The sequence below is a fragment of the Nymphalis io genome, chromosome 21 (assembly GCF_905147045.1).
Source record: "Nymphalis io chromosome 21, ilAglIoxx1.1, whole genome shotgun sequence".
Lineage (NCBI taxonomy): Eukaryota > Metazoa > Arthropoda > Insecta > Lepidoptera > Nymphalidae > Nymphalis > Nymphalis io.
In genome coordinates this window covers 7,735,565-7,750,063 of record NC_065908.1, presented here as the reverse complement: position 1 = coordinate 7,750,063, position 14,499 = coordinate 7,735,565, and the positions used below count along the sequence as shown (strand labels likewise).

At 34.3% G+C, this 14,499-nt stretch overlaps 1 protein-coding gene across 3 annotated transcripts in view; it reads right to left on the bottom strand.

The window, feature by feature from the left end:
* The window catches only part of LOC126776764 (brain tumor protein), a 486,286-nt gene that overhangs the window by 357,323 nt on the left and 114,464 nt on the right, over positions 1–14,499 (bottom strand). For all 3 annotated transcript variants that reach the window (XM_050499512.1, XM_050499511.1, XM_050499515.1), the window contains exon 2: positions 2,974–3,012. The gene's annotated coding sequence lies outside the window, so the exon portion shown is untranslated. The remainder of the gene's footprint in view (positions 1–2,973; positions 3,013–14,499) is intronic.

Here is a 14,499-nt window from a genome sequence, read left to right as displayed (position 1 = left end):
TAGCATTGTTGTGTTTGAAGAGTGAGTGACACAACTGCAGGCACTTAAGAGGAACGCACGAAGAGGTAGTTAATACTTACAGCGCCAATGTCTGTAGGAGGAGGTGACCACATATATACCCATATGCTAGTCTACCAATCTATTTTCAATAAAAAAACTTTCTTAAAACGAGAAGGTCGTATAGTTCAACGAATAATTAAAAAATATATCATTTAAATTCGACGTCTAAACGCGAAGACCACAAGTGGAGTCCAAGCTCAAAGCGAGATTATGTCATACTGATTGAAGTGATACAAAGTCAGCTACGTGTTTTGGATTCAGGTTTTTATATTATTGTATAAAGAAGATACACGGAAAACAGGATATTTCATAACAAGTTGTTGCCTCTGCATATTTGTACCGTTAATGTATATAATTTACATTATTCATTAATTTTCTTCTGGGGTATATATAAATTGGAGCAGAGATGGACCAGTGGTTAGAACATATGAATTTTAACAGAAGACAACGGGTTTAATTCCGGACAAGGTCTACTAAATTTTCATGTGCTTAATTTGTGTTTATGATTTATCTCGTACTCGACGGTGAAGGAAAACATCGTGAGGAAAACAGTCTAGTGTCTTATGAAAATATGGAATATGTGTCGACTAACCCGCATTGGAATAGCGTTGTGGAATGAGATTCAACCCTTCCCCACAACCGGAAAGGAGGCCTTTAGCTCATCAGTGGGGTGTTTACAATCCATTTTTTAACTTTACACATATTTTTTATTATTTAATTGTAGGTTTTTTTCGTTACTATATGTACGTTTTGAATCAGTGGTAGCTATACATTTAATATATTATCTAGAATTACGATTTAAAGTGGTTGTGAGAACCTATTTAAATAAAACATATATTTGATATTGATTTTTGATTTTTGCAGAGACGGTAGAATAGATATTGAGCTAATAACCACTCAGAGTTTTGTTTTTTTATTTTCACGCAGTGGAAACCTTTAAAAGGTACCCGGCTTTCTCGGCACGGATCGGAGAGGCTGCGGGATCGTGTTGATATAACGCATCCGCAATCCCTTCCGTGCTTTGTCCGCTCGTGGCTAGGCGGAGTTTCCTCAGGGGGCGAAGGTAATCGCCCCCCCCCCCGCACTTCTTGCTAGTACGTATAGTAGCGCGAGTCCATCCCGGCTGACGTCCTCCTCTTATGAGATGAGATGAACTTATTATAGTATTGTTGTGTTGCGGTTCGATGTGTGAGTAAGCCAGTGTAGCTACAGGCACATAAAATTTTAGTTCCCAAGGTTGGTAGCTCATTAACGATGTAAGGATGTAAGGCAAAGTAATTATTTCTTCCAGCACCAATGTCTATTGACGGTGTTGGTATTTTTTATAAAAAAAATAGTAACTGCTAGCTATTCAAACTATCGTTCCCTTTATTTAGAAATAATTTTATGTATTACAAATTTAAATTACTCATATTTTATCAAATCAAATAATTATGTCTATTTTAGACCACAAAGCTGATTCTCAGTGATTATTTAAATTTATTCTGATTGCGTCGGTCGTACACTGGTAATAATTAGTTATTTACTTATACTTATTCCTAAATATATTTCAGGCAAGCAATAAAAATAGCAAAATCTATATGAATCTAGAACCCAGTTAATGCGAGGTGTTCATCCAATTCTCTGAAGTTGGTCAGACGGAAATATTGAAAGTCAAAGATATGATTACACGCGACAAAATTCAGACGGTATTAAAGAAAAGGTTTGATGTATAGTCTATAATTATAACATTCAAACAGAGCTAAGTCTTTATACGAAATGTTTTTAAAATATGAATCGTAACAGTACACTAGGTGGTAGGGGTTTGTGTAACCCCGTCTGATTAGGTACCCAGCATATCATGGTAGCCAGCTTAATGTATCTAACACTAGTGTTCACCCGTGACTTCACCCGCTTGTTAGGTGAAGGGAAATGTTGGTGTTGGGAGAGGTATTGTTATAAAAAGTAGAGTCCTCCGTCAGGCTTTATACCAAATTTCATCAAAATCGGTGCAGTGTTCTAACCGTGAAAGCGTAACAGATTCACTGGTTGTAGGGCTTTGTGTAAGCTCGTCTGGGTAGGTACCACCCACTCTTCAGATATTCTACCGCTAAACAGCAATACTTACTTTTTTTGCGTTCTAGTTTGGAGGATGAGTAAGCCTTTGTAACTACAGGCAAACGCTTTTTCTATGTAATGAATGCTTAAAATTTCTTACATCGCCAATCTTTATGGGTAGGTGGTGATCACTTATAACATAAAAAAGGAAAAAAAAACTCATGATATTATATCTATATATATTATATATCTTAATCGAAGATCACAAGCTTAAATTCGTTTCGATTTGTTTAAGACTCTTCTTTGGTTTGGCGATTAAAAACAACATCGCGATATTTGCTTAGCAGTAATTCTGACAGTTGTAAATTGTTGTGAACAATAGGTTTAATATGTTAAGCCTTCTTCCATGTAGAAGAGGCACTTCGAGCAGTGGGTAAAAGCCACTTCTGGATAGTTAATTGGTATGTTTATAGAAATATATAAGAATAAAAGCATAGAAATGAGAATGCGTATCATGATCGTGTAAGGGATGCAAGGAGAATACTGATCATTTGCTAGCTTTCGACGCTTTCTTAACAAACAATAACAAAAATACCATAACTAAACGCTGCAGCTCCTACGAGTTTTTTTTTCTTAGCCATTGTCTTATTCCAAAAAATATATATCACCATTTTTGTGTTTAAAATAATTACATTTTGAATGACTCGATTGCATAATTATAGTATGAAACTAAGCCTTACGTTACTTAGGTTACGCTTCTACATTACGACGTAAAACTCGCCTACAAATTCAAGTATTTAAGTATTAAAGTTTATTTTATGTGTTAAAATATTATATACATTGTACAGCAAATTGTTATTTAAATATAATAAATACCTGTTCGAGATGCGCTCCAACACGCGTCCGCTATGAATCCTGAAACAGAAATGTGACCTTTTTAAATGAAACATATATAGAGGACGTGAAAAATGCTACCCGGAGTAAACTTAATAATGTCACAGCGTGTATAATACTATTTCGCGAAGAAGCGAGTTAGTGAAAGAGCTTGCATTAGAAAGCGCCATTTATCAATGTGACGGATCACCCCCCGGCTCTTAGCAATGACAAATGTCGCGGTCAGGTAAAAAGCGAAGCGTTAACGTAATTCTCTTAAACGATTTCTGATGAAACGCCTAAATGATTCAGAGTTCATATTCAGGTTCTTTTAGAAAAATTTAAAATAGGAATGCAACTCCGTGTGATATTATATCTGTTTATGTGGTGGGTTACAGAAGAACTAGCTGCCTTATTTTCAGCAGAGGAAATCTTCGAATGATACCCAAGTGCTATGGGGGAAGGACTGAGTCATTTTCCGCTAAAGCCTTTGTTGATCTTAAAACAGATTGGAAAGACTGAAGTCACTTTAGATTAGATTCCTTTAGAACCGACTAAGGGATTTTTTTTGTTAAAGGCATCCATCCAAAAGGCAAATAAATATATGACCGTAAATGACCGCTATATCCTCTCCATCAATCATAAACATTGCGAAGAAAGTATAATTAAAAGTTAACGAATCCTGGTTTCACTTTTAGTAAAACCTCTTTAGATATTTAAACAATAGGTTACAATATCGGATTTTTATATGCAATGTTTATGATACATAAATATATAAACTAATGGTTTACCATAGATATCATCATAATTAGAAACGCTTACAATCACTTTTATATTTCTACATCCAATTCAAATCTCAGACAGTATGCTGCTTTGCCAAGGATCTGCAGGCTATATAATGTGCTTTCTAAACAGCACACTGACTTGGATATATATATACCTCAGAATTAACTAAGTTTATTTCTGCTTAGTCATTATTTATGTGCTTGCTGTTGTCTCCTTTGATTGAAGGAGCAAACATATTTTAAAATATTATTCCACGATATAATGTACTCGTAAGTGTGTCCTTTGTTGGAGATACTTAATAAATAAATAAAATAAAATAATTTGTAATCCTTGCATTAAAACGCTACCACCGTCAGAATCAAAGATGTCACCACGCATATCACTATGCCAATTAATTTCACCTCACCTGACCTTTAAGCGAGAACACACCAAATATTTTATGGCGGTATATCTGATAAGAGAACGATAATATATTACATATTCAAAATCAAATCAAACGTCGCACAGTTCGTTGAGATGAGTTCCGAATTTAAAAATAAAGTCATATAAAATTATTCTTAATTCAACAACTCAAGTTCGAAATTTAAATCGTATTCAAAAATGGAATGGCACCTTTGAAATTCTAATGTGGTATACACATTTTGGATTCGCTCACTTTGAAATAACCGGAATGTTGACATGCAAATCTCGACAGAAATGATTTATGAATGGGATTGGTCGGTAGATGTGTTATCTGCGGCCTTTTTATCGTCGAAACGTCAGTCAAAATATCCGATGTAACATATTGAAAGTTGGACTGATGGGATATTGGATTTATTTCACATTTTTATCCGTACAAATAAACTTATATATATATATAAGTTTTTACGTTTTTAATCAATTTTTATAAAATTGAATTGAGAAACGTGCTCATATATTTTTGTACTGTTACCAAAAATACATGACTTTTTTCATTAATTTCATAAGCAAATGTATTCATCATAATTCCACATTTAATTAACACAAATATATATTGATTATAAAAACTAGCCTGAACTTCCTTTTACGTACACAACGGTAAGAAAATTACAGCAATTTCGTACTATGAATATCGAACGATTGGAAGCGTACTTGGCCCCGTTGTCGCAACACCGCTCGTTTGTGAATGTTGTTCAAGGATGCTGTCAACAATCAACTTAAAACTATCGATAATGGGAACTTCACTATAGTTTTTAAATTTTAACAATAAAATTAACCGCCTTCTAATTGGCCTGAGCGTTAGGAGTTTGTATTTTAATAAATCTTTACGAATCAGATTTTAAAGTCTTTTTTTTAATAAAATTTATTTTATGTAAAACGCCAATAAAAGTCTATAATACTATTTTAACATGTACTATCTATATCATGACTTGACGAGTTCCAGCCCCCAGAGCAAGCTGGCTTTCGATCAGGCTACAGCACCGTGGACCACATCCATACTGTTCGGCAGATTGTGCAAAAGACCAAAGAGTAAAATCAGCCACTGTGTATGGCATTTGTAGACTACGAGAAAGCCTTCGACTCCATCGAAACCTGGGCAGTGCTCGACTCATTGCAGAGATGTCATGTCATGGAAATATATCGAGGTACTGAGATGTCTGTACAACGCCGCTACAATGACTGTCCACATCCAGGACTGTAAGACGAAGGCGATCCAACTTCGCAGAGGGGTGAGACAGGGGGATGTAATATCTCCGAAACTGTTGACCAACGCGTTGGAAGACGTTTTCAAGAAGCTGGATTGGACTGGGTATGGAGTCAATGTAAACGGCGAGTACATCTGACACCTTCGATTTACCGACGATATCGTCATCATAGCAGAGTCACTGGAACAACTCACCGAAATGCTGCGTAGCCTAGGCAAGTCTTCCCGGTGTGTCGGTCTCGGTATAAACTTGGACAAGACCAAGGTCATGTTCAATAGGCATGTCGTGCCGGGACCGATATACGTCGAGGGGAAACCTCTCGAAGTTGTTAGTGAATATACCTACCTAGGACAGATAATACAAGTCGGTAGGAACAACTTCGAGAAGGAAGCCGATCGAAGAATTCGGTTGGGATGGGCAGCATTTGGTAACCTTCGTCAAGTCCTCAAGTCGTCTATACCGCAATGTTTGAAAACGAAAGTCTTCAACCAATGCGTCTTACCAGCCATGACATACGGTGCCGAAACGTGGACACTAACTGCGGGACTAGTCCACAAATTCAAAGTCGCTCAGCGTGCTATGGAGCGAGCTATGCTCGGAGTATCTTTGAAGGATAAGATCAGAAATGAGATTATCCGGAAAAGAACCGGAGTCACCGACATAGCTTGCAAAATTAGCAGGCTGAAGTGGCAGTGGGCTGGTCACGTATGTCGTAGGACCGATGGCCGTTGGAGCAGACGAGTCCTAGAGTGGAGACCGCGAATCGGCAAGCGCAGCGTAGGGCGCCCTCCAACCAGGTAGACCGACGACCTTAAGAAGATGGCGGGCACCAACTGGATGCGGAAGGCGGAGGACAGGGAGCTTTGTCGCACCTTGGGAGAGGCCTTTGTTCAGCAGTGGACAACGATTGGCTGTTGATTGATTGATTGATTGATGTACTATCAACATAACGAAGTATTTTACCTAAAACGTGGTAGAATATAATCTTAAAAATTTAATTAATATATCGTATATTATAAAAATGGTCACCCCTCCGCTAGTTTATGTGTCAAAAATTTTACAACTATTTTTTCTAAATGTCAATTAAGTTTTTATAAAACCAAAATTGTAAAAAATAAATCGGTTTTGATGTATGATTGTATTATATTTAGGGAATAAATATAAACGTTTCGCGATAATATAAATAGACCCGAGATATCAAGAACACAAACCGAACCAAAAATTGTCGGTTCAAACCCGAAGCGCTTGACTCCAACTCTTGGCGATGAAGAAAAATATGCAGAATCATGCAGTATTGGTTGAAAATCTGCCATGTGTTTTCATCAACCTGAATTAATTAGGCTCCAAACTACCTCAAATGAAGAGGACAGCTTAGCCTAGTAGCGAGACATTTAGGTTTTTACAGAACATAACTGATGGGTGCACTGTACCCGCTATAATATCAATATTTCTTATTAAATATTCTTTTGTCTGTTTGTGCACATCAAGAGATTATAATGTCTCCGTTTCCGATCACGGCCGTGGTCTCAGATACAGCAGAGCGGTTTAAAATAATTTTTATACTGAGCTTTACAAACGAACAGAACATCAAACTAAAGCTTCCCTTTGTATAAGTATTGATCTTATTAAAGTGACGTTTCAACAAACATTCCGGAGACAAACAAAGGCTTTTATGACTTAAGAAAAATAAGAAAAAGGTCGCAAACAAAAGGGAGAAACAATTTTGTAAGATGGCAAAATCGTCTGTAGTCCGTCGAGATGACATTCTTTGCGACTGCATTCTTGACACACACTAGAATAACGTATGTGTGTGTGTCATTTGTGTTATTATTGCGTTTATATATACCTCACACTGTGGAGTTATTGGGACGGATTAAGGTAAGATTGTTATTCACAAGCTGTGAGCATCAAAAACGCAATAATTCGCCGTCTAGCGATGTAAATGTCGCTGGTACGGATCTGACCTTTTGTGTTATTGTCATCTCCGCTCCTAACACAAACTGTACGCTTAATTAGAGGGGTAATTAGGAATATTAGCAATTTTTTTTAAAATATATATTGCTAGTAATATTATTCTTTAAATCATCGTGTGTGGGCTCAGGACTTCAGATAGACACAGTTTTATAAATTAAAAACCAATTTCTCCGAAGACAATATGTTTGTGGGAGATGCTCCGAATTACTACCAAGATATTCTTGAACGGAATATCCCCTGATAATTGTTAATTCTCTGTTCGAACCCACTACTAGCAATTCGGCCAACGAGACAATTTTAGTCAATCAATAAAAGTCAATCTCTTATGTACAATATAAAAGTTATGTTTGTATTGAATTACTTATTATCTCTCTGTAATTGTATGTATCTTCTTCAAATAATGACTGATGCATTACCTTCTCGCAGTTCTACATTGAAATCATCAGCAATAATCTGTTAGTGATCATCAATGTGCGGTGAACATTATCGAAACTATTATTGACGCTACACATGCATGATTATTGTTGCTGTGCAAATGGCTCGCTTGTGTGAGTATGTCATTCTACAATATTTATTAGTTTAACATTTTTGTGTATACGTGTGTAACATAAATTCAAAAATTTGAAAGGAAAAATGATTTAGTGTTGTATATGAAAAAAAAAATTAAAAAAAGAAATCTATTTTCAATTAAGAATAATGAAAAAAATAACGTATAGATAAACAATACTGTCTTCTTCTTTCAAATGTCAAATAAATAATGATAGAAAGAGCAAAATCAGTGTTTAACTAAAGTAGTGTTTATAATTAAGGCCACAACCATCTTTTATCTCAATAAAATAACAATAGCGTCGCATTAGAACTTTGTCAGAAGTATTTTAAGTGCATTGTTTTATTAAATAGTACAAATTTAAAAAAAAAAGTAAAGCAAAGTAACAGCCTGTGAATGTCTCACTGCTGAGCTAAGGCTTCCTCTCCTTTTTTAAGGAGAAGGTTTGAAGCTTATTCTACCACGCTGCTCCGATGCGCGTTGGTGGAATACTCGTATTGCAGAATTTCAGTGAAATAAGACACGCGGGTTTCCTCACGATGTTTTCCTTCACCGTCAAGCACGAAATGAATTATAAAAACAAAAAAAGATGAAAACTTATTGAACAACAAAATACACACACACGATGGTACACAATGGAAGCCAAGTAAAGGTTTCTGAACGAACCATATATTATTTGTTTAAGTTATTTATGTTAATTTTTGATATTTAAGCCGTTTAAGATATTTTAAAATAAACTTATTTATAATAGCAAACCGGTTACCAATGAAAGGGACAAGACGTAGCGTTGTGTAGAAAATGAAACGGTCAACAAAAACTTGAAGTGAACAACGTGTTTATAGCAAAATATTTTAAATTTAGAACTACAGAAGGACAAATATATAACAATATATTTAACGGTATTAAGTATTAAATTTTTCAAAGGATATTTGTCATTTTAGTATTAACGTGTTTATAGCAAAATAATTTAAATAGAGAACTATATCATATGTTTAACGGGATTAAGTATTTAATTTTTCCATATAAATTCATTTTACTATTATTACTTTCTTCTAGGCGGCCGGCACATGGTTGTAAGTGGTCAGCATCGCTCATAGTAATTGTCGCCGTGACAAATATTAACCATTACATCGTCAATGTACTGCCGACCTTGGGAACTAAGATGTTCCCTGATGTCCCCTGTGTCTGTTGTTACACTGACACGCCCTTCCGACCGGAACACAACAACACTCAGTATTGCTGTAGAAGTTAAGCTGTTGAGGGGTAGAAAATATTCGATGAGTGGGTACCTACACAACTTGCATGTATGTTGGGGCCTGGGGGGCCATGTAATGACTGCCTCGTTTCTAGTGGTTAGATATAAGGCCGCTGACCCAGATGTCCTGGGTTCAATTTCCAGGTCGGGCCAATAAAAAGTTATTGGTTTTTCTTTCAGAAAATTCTCGTGTCGGATTGCCGTCCCAGCGGATTGTGAGGAATATATAGTGCACTTGTGTTTAGGCACACACTTGTGCACTATAATAGTTCCTGCGCAGTTTGCTAATCTCTTTTAAGATTGACCGCTGTGGCCAACCTCGATCTGGAGGACCTCATATGTTGGTGTTGGATTCAACGATTCTAAATGAAAGTAATGTTTGTGTAGCTAATTAGTTATATATAGTGTCATTACATTCAAACGTTACATATTGCATCGTTGCAAATATAACTTCAAATTTTTACTTTAAATAGATTCAATTGAATTGTGCCGAATTTATTTAATCATATTGTTAACTATCTATATAAATAAAAATGAATATTTGTCCTCTATGCGGCGTTATGATTCAAATTTGTTGTGTTTCTTTTTTTGTTTTCTTCAATATAAAGATATTATGTTAGTATATACATTCAATTTTATTTGATGAACTCTGTAATTAAGATCGTGTAAAATTTTGAGTTTCTTGCCGGTTCTTCTCGATAGAATATACATTCCGAACCGGTGGAAGCTTTACATTTAATTCAACACTGATGACAAATCATGTTTTAAAAGTGCCTTATTGAGACTTTTTGAAGAAAGAATTCTTGATTTGATCTCGCGAAGCTGAGACCGGTAGTTAGTTGAAGTATAAGAACCAAAATATTACATTTCTTTTACAATTCAAACGATTTTGTGTTTCAACGAAATTTAAAATAAAAACTAGGTCCATTCGCTAAGACCATGCTTCAGATGATAAATCCTTTCTTAAACAGGGAGATTCTAAAGAATAATGATGGAGAGATTTTTCGGAGTTAATCCGTTTAATTTGAAGCGTTTTTTTCCTCGAAAGTTGAGGGTTTTGTTTACATATCGAATTTATAAAGTCCATTAGTGAGTGAAACAAAACATAAGTGATCTTAGTTACATTTTAAAAATTAATACAGCTTATGTATTAGAATGAAATTTTGACTTGCTATGAAATGTTTGGCCCATATTCGCCAGGCTGGGCATAAACGTTAGCGATAGCAGGGCCTATAATAAGTTCTTCATAATCCGCCAATTAAATTAAGTGACACGGTATAATCTTTTAGTAAAAATGCCTAAAGTAATATCAGATATATTATTATTATTAATTTATTGTAAATCAAAATAAAGACAATTAATTTGAGAAATATTGCTACATAGAAAAATATGTATATATAATAAACATACATACTAAAAGATAAATAGATATATAAATATATACGTCATACAAATATTATGGCTTTTAGATGTTAATACTATATTAATATTTGCTACAAAGCAAGTTCCCCCCACCAAGCAAGAGCCCCAAGGGAGAACAAAGGCTATTTTTTTACCTAATACTTGCCTTTTTTCACTTAATTTTTAAATATATATATATATATTTTTTGTATTAATTGTTATTAATAAGACCGTTACTAAAAATCAAGCAAAGTTACATGCTACGTGACACGATTGTAACATTCGATGAAGGGTACTCGAAAGCGTCGTACTATAACGAAATCTTCATCTCATTTCCCTTCATAGCGTCATAATCGTCATATTATGAGGAACGTTTTTGTTGGCAATTCCCACGATATACAATTTCCTTTTGGAAAACTTTTTTTTTTTATTAGATTACTTCTTTCGTTCGCGGAAAATTTTAACGATTTGAGGCCCAACGTCCATCCAAGTATTAATATATGATGCAGTTCTCTGCTTTATTTAATTCTCTAGTTATGTTATTAAAAATATTTATTAATTATCACATATCTATAATGTAATGGATTTTATAATAGGTATATATATAAAGAATCTATGACCTGCCACTATCCCTCTATTTACTCATGTTTATTTTTCTTAATACTTTTGTTATCTGTACTATGCAAAAATAGTTGCTGTGATCAGCGCGTCTAATGAAGCAACTCTGTAGTTTTATAATGTAGAGATTAATAATCCGTACCTTTTGATATAACTTAAGAAATTGTATTTCATTAAAAAAAATTCAGCCATAATTTTTATTCATGTCAAATCTTCTAGATTTTTTAGATTAAATAAGTAATATAACTTTAAAATGTTTTTAACGAAAATAATTTTTTATTTAAAATTAAAACAAAAGAAAAACGTATTTAATTTATCTTGCGTATAACAGAAATCTCTAACGTAGCATCAGTGGACTGCTAGCAAAACTAATTACATGTATAAGAGTTATTCCCAATTTCTTTGGACAGTGATCTCTTAACATCAGGAGTACATTTATTAATCCTAATATAAAAAAAATAAGGAAAGGAGAAAGTTCTAAGACAGTTGCTATTTTCCATATATAGTACTCTACTGGTGGTAGGACTTTGTGGAAGCTCGTCTGGGTACCACCCACTCGTCAGATATTCTATCGCAAAACAGCAGTACTTGGTATTGTTGTATTCCGGTTTGAAGGGTAAGTGAGCCAGTGTAATTACAGGGACATTGCATCTTGGTTCCCAAGGTTGGTGGCGCATTAGCGATGAAAGCGATGGTTAACATTTCTTACAATGCCAATGTCTATGGGCGTTGGTGAATTACCATCAGATGGCTCATATATATAAGCTGAATCACTGAGTACAAGTGTACTATAAAAAATTATATATATTACAGAGTGTTATCAAAGCTATTTATTGCGCTGGATTGTGCGCTTTAGGCTCTTCCAAATTTAATGTTCATTTTGTTTTATTATCCGTTTATCATCGGGTTCATCTCATTACAGATAAAAGTGATTTCGATTTTGTTTTCAACATTTCACGCTTATTTTTATTTTTAAAACATGGATTATTTAAAATTGCCAAAATAAAACTATTTTTTTGGCAATTGTCATAACATACTGTGATTGAGTAGAAAGAACAATAAATATATCAGATTATTTTTCATATCGTGTAATTATTATGAACGGAAACTTAGCTGATGTATAATATTAATTATTGTATGATATAAGTGTCAACTCATTGTACATATGTTTCCCTAAAAAAAATATGTATTGGTGTAAGATTTTGTGTACAATCCTAGGAAATCCTAAATAAATAAATCGCCGCCAACTAAACCTATAAGTAGAAAAAATATCATTCACGATTATATTTCCAGCCATTACAATTTCAAGAGGGGAGCGCAATCATGCTCTAGTGGGAAGACGATTCTTTTGTTGTAATGTTTTGTTTATCGGTGGTATCACTGCAAATGATCCTGTTCCATTTGACCTATTTCTTCTAGCACTATGCATTTTAATAGGTGGTTTCAGAAGAGGTTTTTTTTTTAAATGCATATAGGCTAGCGCTTGACTGTTATCACACCTGATGGAAAGTGATGATACAGTCTAAGGTGGAGCGCGCTTGCCTAGAAAGCCTATTCACTCTTGACTTGAAGGTACTCATATTGTAGGTGGCGGGGAAAACGGAGATCGGGAGGGAAATCCAGACCTTAGCGGTGCATATCAAAAACGAGGAAGCAAGCAAGATTTTCTAATACTTCAATAATGTATTAAAATTAAAAAAAAAAATAAACTTGAAATTGTGATGTCTATAATATACTAATATTGGAACAAAAACATATTAGTGAAAAAGTAGTTGGTGGAAACATTTGTAAAGATTTCACAGACGCATGTTTCCCTACGATATTTTTCTTCATCACCGAGCATTAGATGAACATATAAGCACATGAAAATACAATGGTGCTTGATTGGGTTTGAATATGCAATCATGTGTTTAGATTGCCGGGAATTCAAATGACTACTCCACCTGATGGTAAGTGGTAGTAGAATCCATCGTGACAACGGCCGGAATGTACAGTCGGAATGAATGATCTGAATCTAGCCTCTTTACGCCTCGTTTTAAGAAACTCAAAATTAAATTAACCCAAGATTCGAGTTTACTAGCCCATCTCGGTTCTAACTTCTATCGATTTAAAACTTATATGGCTTTGAAATAATATCTGATTTAAAATAAAAACACAGATAAAATATATTCAATGATATCAGAAAGCCGCGATACACTTATCGCAGCCAAACCGCAAACAGAATGGACAATCAGATTAGGCGCAAACCCACCACCAGTGACTTTCTGGACGAGCGAACTGGTAATGAACGCTTTGATCACTCGCTCCGTTGGACATTTACGTTTTTCTTTTTTGTTTTAGTTCTTCTACAGTTCCTTGCTATTTAAAATTATAAACTGGTTTATATATTCTGTCATCATTTTTTATTTCATTTGAAATCCGAACCAAGTTTATAAATAGAGTTTGTTTGTTTGTAGCGCTTTGACAACTTAGCTGCTAAATGGAAATTTTGCATAGTTTGCCAGGAGTATAGTAAAGGACATAAGGTACAAAACAGGCTTCCTCACGATGTTTTTAACTCAGTTCACAATATTCATTATACAAATAAATTAAGCACGTTAAAATTTAAATGTATTTATCGTGGTTTGAGCCCGTAATCTTCACTTCACAGATTCACCTATTTGAACCGCCAGGTCGTCTCGGTTCAAGCCTTGGTGCGTGAGTAACTAACTTTTTTTCTTTTTAGTATTTTTATATTCTTGAAATTTTCAACACAATAAATATTAAAATATATACAAGTTGTTGTGTGTTATATTATATGCAGGTAATTTAATGATACCACAAATATAATTAAGCCGAGAAGAATAACAGTTTACGGAATATTAATTACCTATGTCGTGAAAAGATACCCGAAGTCATTATTTCACCGATACGATTTTCATGCTTAAATTTAATTAATATACATGTAAAACTGCCACCGCACATCGTTTTCCACATAAATGTTATATTTCAGGCAATAATTGGTTCCCTTCAATTTACTAAAAAAATATCAATTTACTATTTAATTTCATTTAAAAATAAATTATACGTAAGTAATGAATGATTGGCTTTTATAAATAAATGTTACTGTAATAAGATACAAGTCAATAAATGTAATTGAATGTCCGCATATCTATATTATAAAAGTATATACATATATAAAATAGACATAACATATCCATATATAATTTTATAATATAGATATGCGGACGGGAAAATGGGTCAACTGACGGTAAGTGGTACATACATATACACTGGCGTCGTAA